Here is a 16,540-nt window from a genome sequence, read left to right on the forward strand (position 1 = left end):
GAGTGGTTAGGTGGTTAGGTATCCTGCGTGAGGTTGAATCCCAGCTCCATCCTTTTCAAGCTATGTGACCTTGGCCTTAACCTCTCCTTGCTTCTACTTCTCATCTACAAAATGGAAATAACTGTAGACTCTTCCTAACTGGGTCGTTAAAGTTACATGAGTTAATAAAAGTAAAATTATTTAAGACATTGCCTGCTGTACAGTGGTGGCAACTTATTCTTAGTCATTATTATTAGAAAAATGTCCTCCCCAAACACAAAATTCTACAAGCACAGATATGTGTTTGTCTCTGAGCTCTATCCTACCTAAAACTGTAATCTGCTTATGCTTACTGGACAGATAGTTGTACGTTGGTTGTTTTCTTCAGCTCCTATCATTTCCTTTCGTGTATGTTTTAAATTTCTTTCCTTTTTATTTTGCCTTGAGTGTAGATATGTAATTATTCAAAATAGAAATAGAAAGGAACTCTTCAAAATTTCTGATGCCCCTTATTCATGTCATTTGCTATTATATATATATGTATATATATAATGTATGCTCGGTAATTCAAGGCTTTTTTTGTTTTGGTTTAGAATTTTTAAAAATTATTTTTCTTAAGATTTATTTTTTTTATTTATTCATGAGAGACACAGACAGAGAGGCAGAAACATAGGCAGACGGAAAAGCGGGCTCCCTTTGGGGAGCCCGATGCCAGACTCAATCCCAGGACCCCAGGATCATGACCTGAGCTGAAGGCAATCAACCACTGAGCCACCCAGGTGCTCTTGGTTTGGATTTTTTAAATTAAAAATAATATGAATCCACACATTCTTATAGAAGATTCAAATATAACACAAGGCTCCAGAAAAAAATGTGACCGTCCCCTCTGCTGCCTGTGGCACTTGCACTGTCCCCACCCCCAGAGCTAATCACGTTCCACACTGCAATCTCTCACAATCTACTTCCTATGCCCTGGCATGTATATACCTTCGGGTTTTTTTTTTTTTTTCCTATATGTAAAACTGTATACTGATTTTTCAATTTGATTTTTTTCTACATTCTCTATCATGTACTGACTTCCATATCAGGATGTATCAATCAACACATTGAACGATTGATCAATAGATACTTCACCCTTTTTAGCAATTACTGCTTTAACCACCCTTCAATTCATAGACATTTGTTTCCAATTGTTGCTTTTGTGAACGATGCTGCAATAAACATCCTTGTGCATACATATTTGCATCGTGTTTTAAATTTTATTTATTTATACCCTGCTTACTACTAAAAAGGATTTTAAGAAGCTAAAAATTATTTTCTAAGTTGAATCCAAATCTAAAAGATGCCAGTTGTAACTTTAGATAACAAGAGTGGGGGGGAATCAAGCGAATGTCAGAAAATTCATAAGTGAATTAAGCTAAAATGCTAATTTAGAGAGGCTAAAACAGATGGGGCTTTGTAATATGGGATCCAAAGGTTTCTGGAGACACTTATGTTTGAATTAGAAGATACAGCATGAGTTTTCTTGGCAGCAGAAATTGAAAGCAAAGTGATGTTAAATTGATTTTTTTTTTTTACTAAACAATTACTCCCACCAAATCATCCTTCATCATTCTATTTTTAAGTAGTAACAGGAATGTTGTGCACATTTAAAATCAGTGCATGTTACTTAATGAAGTTTTTATTTATGTACATTTTATTTTTTTCATAATTTTCTATCTTTTCATTTCTAATGTGAGTAAGCTCCCTGACATTAGAAGTGTCATGAGAACTTTGCCCTGTCCCACATACTAGCCAATTTGGAAAAGGGAATGGAGTCTACCATCTGAGAGTATTCTCCAGAGGGGTAGACACAGATGAAATGTGTCCCTTTCACCCACTCCTGAACTCTAGAGAGATCTTTGGTAGAGATGTTGCCTGATGGGACCTCCTCCCAAGAGTAAGGCCAAGGCTCTTTCATTAAACTGTGTCCTCTGTGGATGTACACAGCAGATGCTCGTAAGGATGAAGAAAGACAGTGGCAATGATGCTGAGGATGGTGGGTGATGGGAGGTAGATGCAAGAAATCCAGGTCAGCCGTCAGACAGGATTTAATACAAAGAAGGGACAAATATGTTATTATACTTTTTCTATAACTCAATTAAATCATTTCAGTCACTTGGTTCTTTTTTACCATCCTTCCCACAGTCACTTCCCTGGACTATGCTCAGAGGTGCCAGCAAGCTGTCCCTGCTTCGGGAATTCCCAGCACTGCCCAAATCATCACGTAGGCATCCAGTCACTACTGCACCTTGTTCCCAAACTCCTTCCTTCCTAAAAGACTGTGGCCTGAGACACCTGGGTGGCTGATCCCGGGGTCCTGGGATTGAGTCCCACATCAGGCTTCCTGCATGGAGCCTGCTTCTCCCTCTGCTTGTGTCTCTGCCTCTCTCTCTCTCTCTTTGCCTCTCATGAATGAATAAATAAAATCTTAAAAAAAAAAAAAAAAAGACTGTAGCCCACAGGGTGGCAAGTCTCAGTCATCTCCAAGCCACACCATCTAGCACAATTGTGGCTGGACACCATCAGTGTCATTCTTGTCTGAAGTCTGGATCTTTGCTGGGAGCCCTGCAGCAAAATGTTCAAGGTTGGGATCGTCATTTGTTCAACCATAGAATAGCTATTACTATACTGTAGGTCCTTCTCCTTGTCCCCCAGGCACTGTGACATTAGGACACTCACATAGAGACTTTAGGATACTTGCTGGAGCTGGGCAAGCCTGCAAGAGGAGGTGATTCAAATTTTGGGTATTTTGCAAGCAGGTGGACAGGTGGATATCACACTGGTAGCTTCAACTTCCCCATCTGTAAGACGGAGATGACAGGAATACTTAGTTTTATAGGCTTGTGGTTGTAAGGATTAAAGAAGTAAATCCTACAAAAGGCTGGCTGCAGGGACATACAGTTAGAGCAGTGACCCGGCCCCGTGTCCAAAAGGACCCAGCTCGGGACTGAATGCTCTGGAGCCATTGCCTTGCCATTCTTAATTTTACATTTTGAATTTCTAGTTTGTAAATCGAGTCCCAAGGGACTGGAGTAAGGGAGCATGAGCCAGGCTGGAAGGCTGCTCTCAGGAGTGGTCCCGCCTCCTGCCGCCCCAGAGCCGGTTCCAAGCAGCTGGGTCCCCAGCCCTGCCCTCACCTGGCTACCCTGCCCTGCCCCCACCCGCCTCCCTCCTGGCCAGGTGTGCACGCCCCCCACCCTCCTCCACTCCCCAGGATCAGGGTCCGTGTGTACGCCCAGGCGGCCTCTCAGAGGGGGCCTGGCAGCGTGTGCCCTCCTGAGCTGGCCGTGTCCACCCCGATCTGGGCACCCAGCATGTCTCGGTGCAGAGGTAGCAATGCCCTTGGGGCCACGGGTCTGCCGCAGAGGGGGTGGTAGGCTTCCCAGCCCCGCCATGGGGTTTGGTGGCTGGGGGGGTGGGGAATGGGGGGAGTACAGCAGCTGGGAGGCGGGAGTGTGAACACTGACGGCCCTTGGCAGGATCTGCACTCCTCCAGGAGTGTCCCTGTGCCCTAGGGAGAGTGACATTAAATAGAAAATTAAAACACCAGGAGGAGCCCAGAGATAGACAGCAGAAGAAAGGAAAATATTTAATATTTTAGTCCTTTGAACAGCAGTTTCTCCCTGCTTTTTCATCGAGGGGCCCCATATGTTCATTTGCATTGGGTTCTGCAAATTCTGTAAGCAGTCCTGCTGGGAAAAGCACATAATAGGAGCACAGCAAAAGTCAGCGATCATAATTATTATATAACACATGTGGGCCGCATGGAGTCATGGGTCTCACAGGCCTTTCCACATCTTGCCATGTAGAGGTGAGAGGCCATATCTGTTTCGGGTCCTACAAGGCCTTAGGAGGCTCTCTCCTGCTTAACAGGGGCCCCCACAGACTGAATCCATATCAGAGATAACTTATCATTCTAAGGGGTTAAACTACCACTTTCTGCCAAGTAGCCAGGCACTAAATCTTTATCCAGTTTGTAAGGGCAGGGGGAGCAGACTGCCTGCATCTGGAAAGGCTTTGAACCCTTTGAAAGGAAGCTTGGTTCCAGGTGAGATGCTATGACATCCCCCACCCCGCCGGGTGGGAGTCCAGAGGCAGGAGACATCGCCATGGCCCCAGAGCTGACACTAGCCAGCTGGGGTGTGCACCTGGAGCCCCCCAAACACCAACTGCTGGGCCTATAAGCAGTTTCTGCCTGGGCCAGGGATGGGGGGACACCTGACAAGTCCCCAGTCTGATGGGATGTTGCTGCTCCTGCTCCTCCCTCTTTGAGAGCTACCGGTTTAAACTGGAGCAACCTGGAAGGCTTCCCTGGAGAGAACATTGAGACAGTGAGATAACTGGGAAAGAGAGCAGTTGCAGATAGAAGGAATGACATGACCAAAGACACCAAACCAGAATGAGAGTGTGGTGTGTGTTTGCAGGAAGGTTTCAGGGAGACCAAGGGTGACGTGCCTCCTGCTAAGATCTTCCCTTCTGATGTATTAGAGCAAGTAAATTTGTAAGTTTTACTGTTTCCAAAGCCTGTCCTAAAAGGTGGGATATTGCACTGGATCCTCTGTAGAGCTGTATGTATGGCTCCTTTTCCTGTGTCTCAGAGCAGGTCTGAGCGAGACCACAGAGAGTAAACACCCAAAGATCAGCCTCCTGGGATGCTCTTGTATTTTATTATTATGCTGATACACGAAACACAGCTTTAAAATAATAGAATTTCTACATAGATAAAATAAATATTCCACTAATACCTAATGTTATTAAAATGCAGGGGAGAAAAACACTCCCTTCTACTCTCTTAGGATCTGTGGCTGGCCCAAGAATTAAGCTGATGTGAAGCAGATGAACAGGCCATCCTGTTCAGATCCCTTCAAAAGGCAAAAGAAGAAACTTCAGGTGGGATTCAGCATAATCTTGTGGATTGAGAAATAACAGTGAAGTTTTCCATTTCTCCCTAGCAAATACCATGCTGCAGGAATGGCAAACAAGAAGTGCTTGTAGGGCCCCTTCTTTTTTTTTTTTTTTTTAATATTTTATTTATTTATTCATGAGAGACACGCAGAGAGAGGCAGAGATATAGGCAGAGGGAAAAGCAGGCTCCTTTCGAGGAGCCCGATGCGGTACTCGATCCTAGGACTCGGGATCACAACCTGAGCCAAAGGCAGATGCTCCACCACTGAGCCACCCAGGTTGTAGGGCCCCTTCTCTAGACACCACTCATCACAGCACTCCCCAGACAAACCTTCAGCGCCCCCTCAGCCCAGCACTCTGCCTGGGGTCAGAGCTGTTGCACCAGATTAAGCTCACTCGCACTCTGTGCTCTTTGGCCTCAAAGGAGCCTCTGCATTCTTACAAGGGTTAATAACTGCAGATCGGCGGTTTGACTTCCAGTGTAGAACCAGTGGCATTGTAAGCCGCAGAAGTAAATGTTGTTTTCCCCAATTCTCATCACTAAACTGTGCACATGAAGGGGAGGGCTGGGCTAAATCGAAGGTCACAAAGGACAAAAACACTCTAGAAATTAAAGTATTCGGAGTGCTTTCTTCTGCATTCTCCGATTAAAAAAAAAATACTGTTTATGTCACTATTCCAATGTAAATATTCCCATTAAAAGCCCTGAGTCTTTAGATGTCCTTAAATATTTATTTATCTGAGCTTTAGTTAAAGCTCTTAGTGGCTATGGATATTTTGATTTTGTATCCTTTGCAAATCCTTTAATAGCATAGCTGCCATTTTTCTAAACATGAATGATAAGAGGTGTAATTTACTGAAAATAACAAGGGTTTTAGGGAAAGACAGGCTTGGTTCAAATCCAAGCTTTCCCACATATTAGGGACTTGCTTGATGTCTCAGGAGAAGTAGAGGTAATGACACCTATATGTGGTAGTGAGGGTTAGGTTCAGCTGCAAGGGAGCAGGTGCCCCAGACTATGGCTTAAGGAGATAAAAGTTGAGATGAAGTCTCAGGTAAGTGATTCCAGGCAGGCACAGTGCTCTGTGGTGTTGGAAACACTGACTCTTTCTACCAGGTTCTCCCTAAGCATTCCCAAGTTGGCCTCAAGGGTTCAAGACACCTGCTTCCTGCTTTCTCATTTGCATGTTGGCCGGAAGAAAGGATCAAAAAGGCCAGTTTCCAGAAGTTGCACATACTAGCTGTGAGGGGGCCGGAGCTTTATAAATTCACAGGATTTCAGGGATTCTGTTGGTAGAAAAGAGGCACAGAGGGATGCCTGGGTGGCTCAGTGGTTGGGCATCTGCCTTCGGCTCAGGATGTGATCCTGGGATCTGGGATTGAGTCCCACATTGGTCTCCCTGTGAGGAGCTTGCTCTCCCTCTGCCTCTCTCTCTGTGTGTTTCTGATGAATAAATAAATACAATCTTTAAAAAAAAATTTAAAAAGAAAGAAAAGAGGCACAGATACTGGGGGAGAACTCATTTACATTAGATCTGTAAAATACTGGCTATGTGCAAAGACAGTCGCAAAGCACCAATGATTTTCATTACTATATATATATATATATATATATATAGCCCTTGAAAGAATCACTGCCTAATTATTTTCCATAAGCAAAAATTTCTCCTAAATGATTGACAGAAAATGTATCATTTCTTTCCTCCTGTGCAATAGGGACAAAGAAATAAAATAAATAAATAAAATAGGTATTCTACATAATTTACCAGATTACATGCCAGAGATATATAAAATATTATTCCAGCAGTTAGGATACTTTCTGCTCTTAGAAATAGAAAATTTAGGGATCCCTGGGTGGCGCAGCGGTTTGGCGCCTGCCTTTGGCCCAGGGCGCGATCCTGGAGACCCGGGATCGAATCCCACATCGGGCTCCCTGCATGGAGCCTGCTTCTCCCTCTGCCTATGTCTCTGCCTCTCTCTGTGTGTGTGTGACTATCATGAATAAATAAATAAAATCTTTAAAAAAAAAAAAAAAAAAAAGAAATAGAAAATTTAGCTTAAAAAAATGGTGCTCACAACTCATCATCTCATATACCAACTTTTTTACAAGAAGGCAGCTGTCATTTTTTTCCTTTGGATAGACAGTATCGTTGTCTTTCACAGCTTATACGATTGTTCTCTCTAACACTAGTTTTATGTATTATTATTATTTTTATTATAATGTGCACCAGCGTAGGGTTTTTTGGTTGTTTTGCTTGCATTTTATTGAGCTTCATGGGTCTGTGGATTTACAGTTTTCATCAAATTTAGAAAAATTTGGCCATTATTTCTTCAGATATATTTGTCCCCAACCTCCTCCCAACTTCTCCAGGGACTCCCAATTTGAAGTATATACTGGCCACTTACTGTTGCCCAGTTACTGATGTTCTTTGCATTTCTTTAAGGCTTTTTTCCCTCTGTGCTTCATTTTGGAGAGTTTCTATTGCTATGTCTTCAAGTTCACTCACCTTTTCTTCTGTAGCATCTAGTTTATTTATCCATCTAGCATGTGTTTCTTCTCAGATATTGCAGTTTTTTTCACTCTACATGTGACTCAAGTCTTTTATTCCTTTCATGTCTCTCCCTAACACACTTTTATTTTTCTCAACCTCCTTGAACGTGTAGAATACTGTTACAGGGGCACCTGAGTGTGCAGGTGGTTAAGCATCTGAATTGAGCTTAGATCATGATCCCAGGATTGTGGGATCAAGACCCACATTGGGCTCCCTGCTCAGCGAGGAGTCTGCTTCTCCCTCTTCCCCTCCCGCTCCCCCTGCTTGTGCTCTCTCTCCATCAAATAAATAAATAAAATCTTTTCTTTCTAAAAAAAAGAATACTGTTACAGTAATTGTTTGAATGTGCTTGTCTAGCACCTCTGTGTCATCATTAGCAGTAAGATCACCCTATTGGCCATTTATTGTATTCTTTATATGCTTATTAATTCTTTATTACATGCTAAATATTGTGGATTTTACCTTCTTGGTGCTAGATATTTTTTAAAATATTCTTGGGGCACCTGGCTGACTCAATCATAGAGCATGTGACTCTTTATCTCAAGGTTGTGAGTTCAAGCCTCATGTTGGACATGGAGCATAGTTAATTTTTAAAAAGTTTTATATATATATATATTCTTTCAGTGTCTGAGTGGCTCAGTCAGTTAAGTGTCCAACTCAATTTTAGCTCAAGTCATGATCTCAGGTTTGTGAGATCAAACCCTGTGTCTGGCTCTGCACTGGGTGTAAAGTCTGCTAAAATTCTCTCTCTCACTCTCCCTCTGCTCCTCCATCCCTCTAAAAATGTATATATTCTTGAGTTTTGTTTTGGGACACAGGTAGATTATTTGGGAACAGTTTGATCCTTCTGAGGCTTTTCCGATAGAACCAGAGTAGTCTTTAGCCTTGGGCTGATTTCTCCTTTACTGAGGTAATCTCTTGGTTCTCTACCTGATGTCCCTTATATTGTGATGTTTTTATCACCAGCTGATGGGAATAACATCTCTTACCAGCCCTATGTGAGCTTGGATCTTCCTTCCTGCTCATTTCAAGTGGTTCTTCCCCAGCCATAGTTAAGTGTCTCACCTACACAACTGGTCAGCTGAGTAGGCTCTCTGAGGATCCCTGGAGGTCTTACTCTGTGCAGTAATCTCCTCTTTGACACTCTGTGTTGAAGCTTTATTTTGGCTTTCTGGAATTCCAAATTTATCTTCTCAGTTCAGGGAGACCTCTGAATACTCCAGCTCCTGGTTCCAACAGCACTCATAGCAGGCTGTCTGCCCATCACACCCCCTCTGGACACCTGCCTAGGCAGCCTCAGCTGGCCTGCATCCTGGCCCTCTCCTGACATGACGCCAGGCACTCCAGGCTTCATGCTAATAGCAGCACCCGGGTTCCCCATGCGTGCCCACCTGTGCACTCACCCACCAGCAGTGGCTTACCTGTGCCCCATAGAGTTTCTTTTGCTTGTATGAGACCATGATCAGCTCTGGCTCAGGCTTCCAGGAATTCTTTGCCATCCAGTGGGCTACAACCCACCTCCTCAACAAGGTCTGAGGTCCCCTTCCAAGGTGGTTCCTTAGGACGCCCTTTAGAGTTCTCTTTCTATCCTTCCAGTTTACTCTCCTATGATAGCTCAGTTATCCTTTACATCAAACTTTCTCTGCTTAAGTCACTATGTGGTTTCTATCTCCTGGTTGCACCTAGAATGATATAAATGCTAATACTTTTTATAGTCGATCTTGAACCTGGCATCATTGCTGTATTTCTCATTAGTTCCAGTAGATTGTTGATTTTGTTGGCCTTTTAATAGATCTGACTCTATCGGCTTTGATACTCCTCTGCCTATTCTTTTTTTTTTTTAAGATTTTATTTATTTATTTGAGAGAGAGAGTGAGCATGAGCAGAAGGGGAAGGGCAGACAGAGAGGGAGAAGCAGTCCCCTGCCGAGTGGGGAGCTCTACTTGGGACTCGATCCCAGGACCTGAGCCGAAGGCAGACACCCAACCAACTGAGCCATCCAGGTGCCCCTCTTCTGCCTATTCTTATATCCTTTCTGACTAGCTCCTCTCTGTGACATCAGCCAGGGTCTCTGGTGCTGTGCCCAGCATTGGAGCTAGTGGACAACTTAGGCCCTCATTATATTCCCTTTCTTAAAGGATTTCATCTAAAATTTCTGCTACTATATCTGCTATAGATTTCTGGTGCCAGGTTTAAAAAGGTCTCTCTTTCTTCTTTCCTTTCTTTCTTTTTTTTTCAATTTAAGATTTTATGTATTTATTAGTGAGAGACACAGAGAAAGAAGGCAGAGACACAGGCAGAGCGAGAAGCAACTCCCCACGGGGAACCTGATACAAGACTTGATCCCAGGATCCCGGGATCATGACCGGAGCTAAAGGTAGACACCTCAACCACTGAGCCACCCAAGTGCCCCAAGGAAGTTCTTTCTACTCCTAATTGTCTAACAGGTTTTTTTTTAAAAAAAAAAGATTTTATTTATTCATGAGAGAAACACAGAGAGAAGCAGAGTCACAGGCAGAGGGAGAAGCAGGCACCACGCAGGGAGCCTGATGTGGGACTCAACCTGGGACTCTGGGATCACGCCCTGAGCCAAAGGTGGACGCTCAACTGCTGAGCCACCCAGGTGTCACTGTCTAATAGTTTTTTATCATCAATAGGTGTTTAACTTTTCCACATACTTTTTCTGAAGTTTTTGAGATAATCCTGAGGTTTTTCTCCTTTAGACTACCTTAGATTTATTGATAGATATCCTCTAAGCAGGAGAAGTACAAGGAGTACAATAAGCTATGGAGATTACAGTTAATATTTTAAAATATTGTCTGATAATTCATAGTTGTAGAATCTACAAAGTGTTAGCCTACTCCAAGAAGAAAGAGTTTCTGCCTCATTTAGAGTCTGTACCAGCTTTACCCTCTGATTCTTGGTTGTAAAATATCAGCTGGCAATAGTTTTTATTTCATAAAGGTCTCTACCATAACAGTATAGAATAATGGCTAATGTTTTGAAGTTAAGATTATTTTTTCAAGATACTGAACAATGGGGAAATTTTTCTCTTTTAATTAAAAAGTCTTAATTACAAAAGCAAAGCATGCTTACTGCATAAAATTAAGGCCATTTTCAAGGTGCAAAGTAAAAATGGAAAGTCTTTAAGCTCCTCTTGCTTCCTGTTCCTGCCACTGAATGGGGTGGATTATGATCTAGAGCTTGGGAAAACATTTTCTACTCTCCCCACTTTGACAATACTATCCACGTTTCTAAAAACTGAATAGGTTTTTTTTTTTTTAAGATCTTATTTACTTGTGCATGAGAGACATAGAGAGACAGAGGCACAGGCAGAGGGAGAAACAGGCTTCATGCAGGGAGCCCGACATGGGACCCGAGTGGGACCCGACGTGGGACCCGAGGTGGGACCCGATCCCACCTCGGGCGGAAGGCAGCACTAAATTGCTGAGCCACCGGGGCTGCCCTGAATAGGTATTTTAGCAAAGAAGGTATATCTGAAAAAAAGGTGAGGAAAGCTCCACATAGTAATCCTTTAAAAAAAAATCTAAAGTATGATCCTCTGTAACCGAATTCTTATTTTATACGGTAGCAGTAGCCCAGAAGAAGAGAGAGAAGTTGGAGATTTCCTTCTCTTGAAAAAAATTCTTATCTTTTTCAGCCCCAGGGATACCTGAAAGAAAGTGATTTTCATATGAAAGCAACAGAATGGTAACTTGCATCTGTATAAGAATTGCTAAACTACCCCAGTAAGGGCAGAGAGGGCAGGAAAAAATTGAGCACGATTTTTTAAAAATCTAAATTCAATTAATTAACATATAGTGTATTGTTGATTTCAGGGGTAGAATTTAGTGATTCCTCCATTGCATACAACACCCAGTGCTCATCACCCAGTTACCCTATCCCCCCACATCCCTTCCAGTAACTCTGTTTCCTATGGTTAAGAGTCTTTTAGTTTGTCTCCCTCTCTGATTTCATCTTATTTTATTTTTCCCTTTCTTCCCTATGATCCTGTTTTGTTTCTTAAATTCCATATATGAATGGATCATATGATAATTGTCTTTCTCCGATTGACTTACTTTGCATAATATCCTCTAGTTCTTTTTTTTTTTTTTTAGATTTTATTTATTTATTCATGAGAGACACACAGAGAGAGAGAGAGAGAGAGAGAGAGGCAGAGACACAGACAGAGGGAGATGCAGGCTCCATGCAGGGAGCCCGACATGGGACTCCATCCCAGGTCTCCAGGATCACGCCCTGGGCTGAAAGCAGCGCTAAACTGCTGAGCCACCTGGGCTGCCCAATACTCTCTAGCTCTATCCACATCATTGCAAATGGCAAGATTTCATTCTTTTTGACGTGTATATATATATATATATATATATATATTTATATATACACACATACACACCACATCTTTATCCATTCATCAGTCACTGGACACTTGGGCTCTTTCCATGGTTTGGCTATTGTGGAAATTACAACTATAAATGTTGGGGTGCAAGTGCCCCTTCAGATCACTACATCTGTATCTTTGGGGTAAATAGTAGTGGAATTGCTGGGTCATAGGGTAGCTCTATTTTCAACTTTTTGAGGAATCTCCATAGTTTTCCAGAGTGGCTGCCCCAACTTGCATTCCCACCAGCAGTGTACAAGGCTTCATCTTTCTCTGCATACTTGCCAACATCTATTGTTTCCTGACTTGTTAATTTTAGCCATTCTGACCAGGAGCAGAGAGGTAAATTTGGAGAAATTCAGCAGTACTCAAAGTCCTCCTGTATTTGTTCATTATTTTATTTGAAGTATTATGATGCCCTCAAACTTTGGACAGACCCAAAATCTTGTGTAATGACAAAAAAGACAAATCAACAAGAAATCATTGTAAGGTTAACTGATACTTTGAGTTTACTCATGCTGCTGTAAACACTATGATAAGATAGAAGACAAGATTTGTCAGCCAGGATTCTGAATGGTATCAACTCCATGGTACACACTAAAATAAATGTGAAACTATAGCAGCTGCTACAAACGGCAGCCTTTGCTCCATAGCCTTAGTAATGATAGTAGCTGCAAGAAGGAGCCGAGGAGGCAAAAGGTTTAGAAAACATGCTTTATTTTGCCATTGGTCTCCATTATCCAGTTCTTGTCACGTTCAAAAAGAGGATAGCAAGGGCATCTGGGTGGCTTAGCAGTTGAGCGTCTGACTTCAGCCCAGGGCATGATCCCAGAGTTCCAGGATCAAGTCCCACATTGGGCTCCCTTCGAGGAGCCTGCTTATCCCTCTGCCTATGTCTTTGTCCTCTCTCTATGTCTCTCATGAATAAACAAAATCTTTGGGGGAAAAAAAAAAGGATAGAGGGGCACCTGGATGACTCAGTGGTTGAGCGTCTGCCCTTGACGCTCAGGTCATGATCCTGGGGTCCTGAGATCCAGTCCCTCATTGGGTTCCTCACAGGGAGCCTGCTTCTCCCTCTGCCTGTGTCTCTGCCTCTCTCTGCGTGTCTCTCATGAATAAATAAAATCTTTAAAAAAAAGAGAGAGAGAGAGAATAGAAAAATACTTGGAAGGGAAGCCAAAAATATAGGAGCATATTTAAAAGATTCCCAAATTGTAATGGGGAGCCACAAGATTAGTTTTAATTCCTGATGCAGTTTTTTACTAATCAGATGATCTTAAACAGGTCAGACAGTACCTCTCTAAGCCTTGGTAAAATTGGAGTGAAAATTCCTGAGTAGATCACCAAGTTGTGGTGAGATAATCAAAGAGATAATGCTTGAATATGAAGATGTTTGTAATATATAAAATGCAGTACAATTGTCGGGTAATGTTACTAAATCATGCTGATACCTTTCTAAATAGTGCATTCCTTAAACTTGCCTCAAATTGCTCTTTGAGTGCACTGTGTTTTTCCCACCAGGACCCTGATCCACACACAGTCTGTGTTAAAAGTTTTATTTTTATCCTAAACACAATGGGGAGCCATTGAACTGTTTAAAGTAGGGGGAATTGGTCACATTTGCATTTAGAAGAGATCATTCTGACTGCAGTTCAGAGAAGAGATTAGAAGAATAAATGGGGGAGGCTCACAGCAGTCAAAGGAAGAACTAGTAGCTGGGACTTTAGGGTGCAGAATATTATATTTTCCAAAGATGAGCTCAATAGTATCTTCCATCCTGTATATTCTGGTGTGTTTGTTTGGTTGGTTTTTGTTTTAAAGATTTTATTTATTTATTCATGAGAGATACAGAGAGAGAGAGAGAGACACAGGCAGAGGGAGAAGGAGGTTCCCTGTGGGGAGCCTGATGTGGGACTTGATCCGAGGACCCTGGGATCATGACCTGAGCCAAAGGCAGACACTAAACCACTGAGCCACCTAGGTGCCCCTGTTTGTTTTTTAACTGAAGTAGGGTTGCTATAAAATGTTATATTACTTTCAGGTATACAACATAATGAATTGACAATGCTACACGTTGTGTAATGCTCACCATGGTAAGTATAGCATCCTATATGTTCTTCTGTACTGTTCATTTGTCTTTATATCTCCACTCTCTTGAACCTAGATGGGCAGTGGGATTGCTTTGACCAATATGATATGGCAAAAGGGACATTGTGTCCATTATGGGCAAAAACGTTGGCCTGGCAACTTCCACTACCTGCTTTTTAGAATACTCGTTCTTGGAACTCTGCCACCTTACTGTTAAAAGCCCAAGTCCCACAGAGAGACAAGGGTGGGGACTCAAACCAACAGCTCCCCGCCCCCAGCCATGGGAGGGTGCCATCTTAGACCAACCCAGCCAAGCCTTCAGATAACTGTAGCCCAAGCTGCTGTGTGCTTACAACTGCATGACCAATACCAAGCAACTACTCCCCTCCTAAGCCCAGGCTATCTATGGGCCATGAGAGGTAATAATTGTATTAGTTTCCAAGGGCTGCCATCACTAACTAACAAACTTGGAGACTTATATATCAGAAATTAATTTTCTTAACAGTTCTGGGGACTGGGAATCAGAAAACAAGATGTCAACAGGGTTGACTCCTTCTTAGGGTCATGAGGAGTCTGTTCTAGGCTTTTCTCCTGTGTAGTAGTCAGCTATCTTCTCCATTCCTCATATCATCTTCCTTCTATGCATGTCTCTGTGTCCAAATTTCCCCTTTTTAATAAGATATCATCATATTGGATTAAGGCTCACCCTAACGACCTCAGCTTAACCTACTTACATCTATTAAGATCTTATTTCCAAGGGTGCCTGGTGGCTCAGTTGGTTGAGCATCTGCCTTTGGCTCAGGTCGTGATCTCAGCGTCCTGAGATCAAGCCCTGTATTGGGCTCCCTGCTCCATCCCTGCCTCTCATTCTCTCTCTCTCAGGATAAATATAAAATAAAATAAAATAAAATAAAACAAAATAAAATAAAATAGAATAACTTTATTTCCAGATAAGGTCACTTTCTCAGGTACTGGTGTGTTAGGACTTCCACATATGAATTTGCAGGGGACACAACTGAATCAATAATAAGAAATAGCTACCAAGTTTTGTGGTGGTTGGTTATATTTCAAAAGATACCCACAACAGATGGTTATGGAGATGGAAAGAAGTACACATCTCAGGTGACATTAATATTCCCTAAAACAGGGGCACCTGGGTGGCTCAGTTGGTTGAGCTGGTCTGCCTTCAGCTCAGGTCATGATTCCATGACTCTGGGATTGGGCTCCCAGCTTAGTGGGGAAGTCCGATTCTCCCTCTCACTCTCTGCTCCTCCCCCTGCTCATGCTCTCTCTCTCTCTCTCTCTCTCTCTCAAATAAATAATCTTTAAAATAAATGGGCAGCCCAGGTGGCTCAGCGGTTTAGTGCCACCTTCAGCCCAGGGTGTGATCCTGGAGACCTGGGATCAAGTCCCACGTCAGGCTCCCTGCGTGGAGCCTGCTTCTCCCTCTGCCTGTGTCTCTGCCTCTCTCTGTGTGTGTCTCTCATGAATAAATAAATAAAATCTTAAAAAAAAAAAGCGAAAGGGACGTGAAGAGACAATGATCCTTTTTCTTCCTCCAGAGAAGGAGTTCAAGATTTGATAGCTGGAGGAGCCAGGCCAGAAGACACCGAGAACAATGGCATGTCCAGGTTCTCAGCATTGTTGAGTCACCGCACGGACCCCCTGCAGTCACTCTAGCTCATAGTTTCTTGTTTTAAAATTCTGGTTATTGGTTAAGCTCTTTTGATTTGTTATGTCTGTTTATATTTGTCTGCCAAATAAATAGTTGACGATTCAGAAGCTCAGAAGAAGTTTGAGATGGAAGTAGAAGTTTTCTGGTTATTTAAATGTAAATGGATATGGGTGCTTACAATACAGTAACTAGAAACTCCTAAGCTCCAAACATTATTGAAGAGGTACCAAGTATTACATATTTATACTCACTTAATAACTTGGCTAAAATGTGAGCCCTTGACAGTGTCTCACACTGGCGGCAGTGTGGTGAGACGGGCACTCTCATGCGCAGCTGGTGGCACTGTAGCCTCATGCAATCTTACTGAAGATCAATTGTGCAACACTCATCAGAATTCCACCAGGAATGGGGGCGCCTGGGTGGCTCAGTCCGTTAACTGTCAGACTTCGCTGGGGTCATGATCTTGGTGTCCTAGAATCAAGCCCTGAGTCAGGTTCCGCCGAGCTTGGCAGAGAGTATCCTTGTCCCTCTCCCTTTCCCTCTGCCCCTCCCCCCCCAGACTCTGTCTCTCTCAAATAAATGAATAAAATCTTAAAAAAAAAAAAAAGAATTCCACCAGAATATTTACTGTAACAATAAAACCCTGGACACGCTTCTCTCTCTGCCTGTGTCTCTGCCTCTCTCTCTCTATGTCTCTCATGAATAAACAAATAAAATCTTAAAAAAGGGGGGGGGGAAATCCCTGGGTGGCTCAGCAGTTTAGCCCTTGCCTTTGGCCCGGGGCGTGATCCTGGAGTCTGGGGGATTGAGTCCCACATTGGGCTCCCTGCATGGAGCCTGCTTCCCCCCTTGCCTCTCTCTCTCTGTGTGTGTCTCTCATGAATAAATAAATAAAATCTTTAA

General features: G+C 42.8%; 1 long non-coding RNA gene across 2 annotated transcripts; it reads left to right on the forward strand.

The window, feature by feature from the left end:
* The first annotated feature begins 9,582 nt into the window (after positions 1–9,582).
* LOC140604423 (uncharacterized) lies at positions 9,583–16,182 on the forward strand. Of its 2 annotated transcripts, XR_012007315.1 has the most exons (4): positions 9,583–9,855; positions 11,140–11,189; positions 13,916–13,967; positions 15,525–16,182. It is a non-coding gene; the product is annotated as an uncharacterized lncRNA (long non-coding RNA). The 2 variants fall into 2 exon arrangements; XR_012007316.1 differs by lacking the exon at positions 11,140–11,189.
* The last annotated feature ends 358 nt before the right edge of the window (positions 16,183–16,540 follow it).

The sequence above is a fragment of the Canis lupus genome, chromosome 15, assembly GCF_048164855.1.
Source record: "Canis lupus baileyi chromosome 15, mCanLup2.hap1, whole genome shotgun sequence".
NCBI lineage: Eukaryota > Metazoa > Chordata > Mammalia > Carnivora > Canidae > Canis > Canis lupus.